The following is a 5,488-nucleotide window of genomic DNA, read 5'->3' on the forward strand; positions in this document are numbered from 1 at the left end:
TGCTGCAATTTTCCAATAAAGTTGAGCGAACTTCTCCCTCGATTTGATACGGATTGTACATTATTTTACCACTATACGTAACCGCGGATTTCTAAAACTTTGGTGCTGTGAGCCATATGGATAGAGATTTAGATTTTACCAAAAATTACAGTTTTTTGCTGGAGATCGTGAGATCACACCCGCAAGGGAGTTGGTCTTTGTTCCTGTTTTTTTATAAACAGCTAAAAGGTTGGTGAGTCTGAAATCCACATAATTTAACGAACAAATCGAGTAATACAAGAGCACAGGTAGTGATAGGGGACCTAGTTACGCCCTGACTAGGCCAGAAATTGCAATCGTGCACAATATCTCTAGGGGCGGATAAATTGGAGAGAAGATCTAGTTACTCCCTGACTGGGCCATGAATTACATTGTGCAACGTGTAAAAAATCTCCAGGGGTGGATAAATTGGAGAAGCGCTGAACTGTATTTCGTTGACAATGTTAATTGCTTTAGGTGATTATACAGTGACTTGTACAAGTAAAATATAATGCCGTCCAGTTGTACAAATACGACGGGAAGAGGAGTGCAGCCACTGGCATGACGCGTTCATACAAACCCGAAAAAGTTGGGACACTGTACAAATTGTGAGTAAAAAAGGAATGTAATAAATTACAAATCTCATAAACGTATATTTAATTCACAATAGAATATAGATAATATATCGAATGTTGAAAGTGAGACATTTTGTAATATCATGCCAAATATTGGCTCATTTTGGATTTCATGAGAGCTACAAATTCCAAAAAAGTTGGGACAGGTAGCAATAAGAGGCCGGAAAAGTTAAATGTACAGATAAGGAACAGCTGGAGGACCAATTTGCCACTTATTATGTCAATTGGCAACATGATTGGGTATAAAAAGAGACTCTCAGAGTGGCAGTGTCTCTCAGAAGTCAAGATGGGCAGAGGATCACCAATGCTGCGGCGAAAAATAGTGGAGCAATATCAGAAAGGAGTTTCTCAGAGAAAAATTGCACGGAGTTTGAAGTTATCATCATCTACAGTGCATAATATCATCCAAAGATTCAGCGAATCTGGAACAATCTCGGTGCATAAGGGTCAAGGCCGGAAAACCATCCTGGATGCCCGTGATCTTCGGGCCCTCAGACGGCACTGCATCACATACAGGAATGATACTGTAATGGAAATCACAACATGGGCTCAGGAATACTTCCAGAAAACATTGTCGGTGAACACAATCCACTGTGCCATTCACCTTCAAAATTTGAAGTTAATTTTGGAAAACTGGGACGCCATGTCATCCGGACTAAAGAGGACAAGGACAACCCAAGTTGTTATCAGCGCTCAGTTCAGAAGCCTGCATCTCTGATGGTATGGGGTTGCATGAGTGCGTGTGGCATGGGCAGCCTACACATCTGGAAAGGCACCATCAATGCTGACAGTTATATCCATGTTCTAGAACAACATATGCTCCCATCCAGACGTCGTCTCTTTCAGGGAAGACCTTGCATTTTCCAACATGACAATGCCAGACCACATACTGCATCAATTACAATGTCATGGCTGCATAGAAGAAGGATCCGGGTACTGAAATGGCCAGCCTGCAGTCCAGATCTTTCACCCATAGAAAACATTTGGCGCATCATGAAGAGGAAGGTGCGACAAAAAAGACCTAAGACAGTTGAGCAACTAGAAGCCTGTATTAGACAAGAATGGGACAACATTCCTATTCATAAACTTGAGACACTTGTCTCCTCAGTCCCCAGACATTTGCAGTCTGTTATAAAATGAAGAGGGGATGCCACACAGTGGTAAACATGGCAAACTTTTTTGAGATGTGTTGATGCCATAAAATCAACTTATTTTTTCCTATAGAGTGATACATTTTCTCATTTTAAACATTTGATATGGCATCTATGTTGTATTCTGAATAAAACATTGGAATTTGAAACTTACACATCATTGCATTCTGTTTTTATTCACAATTGTACAGTGTCCCAATTTTTGTATTTTAATAGCATGGCGCAAATAGGACACCATCAAGAACAAAAAGGATAATTAACAACGATGCCTGGAGTCGAAATGGACAGAAAGAGAAAGAACGTTAAACAAGATGGATTCCGAGAAAGTTGTATATGGACAGATGGAGAGTGTGGTACATACGAAGAGAGAAATGTGATGGTAATTCTATCGATCAGAACTCTTTTAGAAGGAAGTACAGAGACGCAATTCTCTTGGCACAATTAAACAGTTTATGAATCAGTTGCAAATAATAGAGACGCGTTAAACGCTTACAGACATAATCATCCGAGGAGTCTCTGACTCAAAACATGCACAATCCGTATTTATTACATAGAAAAAGGGGTGTGGTAAGATGCTGCCATCTGTCCTGTCAATAAAACACATTCCCTTTGTTCTATCACACAAGTCAAATGCTGTCCTCCCCCACCTTATCCTTCCTGCCATAATGTTTACTGTTGTGTTTACCTAAAGATCCAATTGATCTTACTTCCTCCCAAGGACCACATTCCTGAGGAACAAAAGACTGACACCCTTCTTTGTCTAGGCAGGAGGACATGGCCCAAATACCTGTTAATCCTCTGATATTATACAGACGTGTGTCACAATCAAAGTAAAGATCTACATACCAGCCAATGGAAAGACAGACATTTCTCAAATGCACCTTAGTCAAAAAGTTCCATAACAGAAAACAAAGGAAAGTTAAGATGGCCGAGAAAGGACAACAGTCGAAAGGCAGATTCATTCTGTTTGACCACCTGGCTGACCGACAGTAGTCTCAAGATGGAGTCTCTCTTATGGGATCCTGGAATCATAGACGATACTAGGAACTGAACTGAGCTTTCATAATCATTGATTCAGAGTTCTTACATTTTTATTTCCTAAAATGTATCGTACCTAACCATTAAATGAAGCTGGAACTTATCAAGGAAACCTGATCACCTTCTACGGTAATAGCCAAGCTTATTGAATTGAACAATACATATAGTTTGAAAAGCACTTTGATGGTATATAGCATGTTTTAATAGGCATTCGAAATAGCCTGTTTTGTTTTCTGTCATGCTTGAACATGTTTGTTGTGGTTTGTCATGTGTACTTATGTAATTTTGAGTCAAACACATTTATTGCGTTGATGATAATGTTTAAAACCGTAAGGCCTCAAGGGGGGTCTCAGGACAATGCCTTAACCAAGGCCCACCACATGGTACCCGACTGCTGTGTGCTGAGCTGTTCGCTAGCACAAGTGGGTACGTCTGAAACTTATCATGAATATGAATTTGGTACAATGATTTTCTAATTTGGTAAAATAGTCTCATGGTTGTCTTACAAACGGTTAATGTATTGTGTTTTTGCTCTCCTTATATATTGTATAAGCGGCAGAATGAAGAATCCACATGGTGATAGTCTTAAACATTAAGGACACACGCTGTGTCCCATGAGGACTGAATTTGAATCCAATATAGTCATAGGCTGTAAAAGAGGGTAAAACAGCCAAAGCGAGTTTACTCCCCACAATAAAAATGTGATGTATTTTAAAGCTGAATTGAATTTGGTTAAATAATATAGATTATCTTTTTTATAGTTACCAATGATAACTGGGATAATACTTGTTTTAAAACAGACGCCTGATACTCGTTAATGGAGTTGAAATTCTAAAATGGTAAATTGACTAATGAACAAATAGGGTATTGATGTAACATATGGGTTTAAGGCCTACATTGAGTTTCCTTGCATTGGCCTGCATTGGATTCTGAGATCCACAAATTTTCAGGATCTATAGGCTCTGTGCACAAGCGTAGTGACGAACTTCCGCTTTAGCCAGAAGTTGGCATATCAGTTTCTGGTTTACTTAAGGTGATCACCCGCGTCACCCAAAATTTCAGATTTAGTAGATGTCTCCAAGACCTGCCTAAAATAAGCATTAGTGATGTCCATCGAATTGTTGATGCCTGGTCGCCTGCTCCAACAAGTAAGCGGAACAAGCGATTCAAACTCTACATATCGAGTTATCTGCACAACTACAAAGGTAAGTAGTTTACTGTGGTGTGCCGGCCGGCTATCTGCTAAGCTAGTTAGCGATGTGTTCCTTTTTAGTGTAGTATTAGGCAGGACAATAGAATGCATAAAAATCACCCTAGCCTCAAAAACGGCAAAAGAACGCTGGCTGAGCTGGAACGCTTGCGCGTCCCCAAAGCAAGTGAATTGAAATGAACCTTCATTCAGCCTTTTCTAACCTGAATTAATTCAGATTAAAATGATGCCCCACTTGGGAGTTGATGGAACCATACCCAGTGGATGAAAGTCAGATGGACTGTTGAACCACGCTAATCGTTGTTTTGCAGTTATACTTTCAACAGAATAGGACACCACAAACCCTTTTCTGATTATACATCACGTCACAGACTGGACACAGACAACTGATTGTGTGAGTACCAGCAACTTGCTCAAGTAGGATTTCTACAACTACACTGGTTGAATCTGTTTCAAATCTTCCTGACCACTCACATGGCAGAACGATGTCAGGGTCAGATCACTTGGTTTCTCACTCCATTTCTAGATTTATCATTGACAGCAAGATGAGAGGAGAATCCACCGAAAGGGCTCCACATACTACAGGTCAGAGTACCACACCACTGTTGTGGTGTTAATCTTGAATTAGTAAAGTGTTTGAAACTCACTATTCCACTACACACTTACACTGACTTGTTAGGACAACCAGGCAATTTGCTGGGTCCACATCACACTGACTGCAATAACTGATATTGGAACTTTACATAATTGATACAAGACCAAGCGTGCCGCACAAGCCCTGAAAAGTGAAGCCAAAACGTCTCGATCGCCCCCTGGTGAGTGGTCCCAGTATAGGTCATAAACCCCGCCTCCCCATGTTATTCAATGGGACGCGAGACCAACTAAACAATTAAATTACCCTTCAAATATCTTTTTTCCGAAGCTGGTTTCTGTCATTTACTGTAGTTTGTATCACGCTAATGTAAATTCAAGAGTTTGTTTTAAAATAAGTTGGTTTTTAGAAAGTTATTTAATGCTCTAAAAATGGTGGTGTGACGTCGTGATTGACAGCTATCTGAGCCGAGGAGCCACTGAAGCACCAACAGGCTTTTTTCGCGATCTTCGGAGGACTAAGGAGATTGGAGCTTTAAATTTAATCTCAAAATTTCTATAATTGATATAATTTCACACGGACATAATGGGTTGTTCTGCAGTAGATTGTGCTAACCGATCTGGCATTTCCAATCGATCTTTGCATTTTTTTCGGTAAGTTACATTTATAAGCTATTTAATTAGTAAATAAATGTAATTTATCTAACGTTAGCTAAAAGACAACAAGCCTCGTTAATAGCCATGTTAATAGCTAGCAGGTGAACGTTAGCTAGAAGTTACCAATTATTTTTGTATTAGGCCTATTCTAAATTAAGGTTAAACATGATGTAAGTTAGGCTATTACA

Source organism: Esox lucius, chromosome 11 (assembly GCF_011004845.1).
Source record: "Esox lucius isolate fEsoLuc1 chromosome 11, fEsoLuc1.pri, whole genome shotgun sequence".
NCBI classification, from domain to species: domain Eukaryota; kingdom Metazoa; phylum Chordata; class Actinopteri; order Esociformes; family Esocidae; genus Esox; species Esox lucius.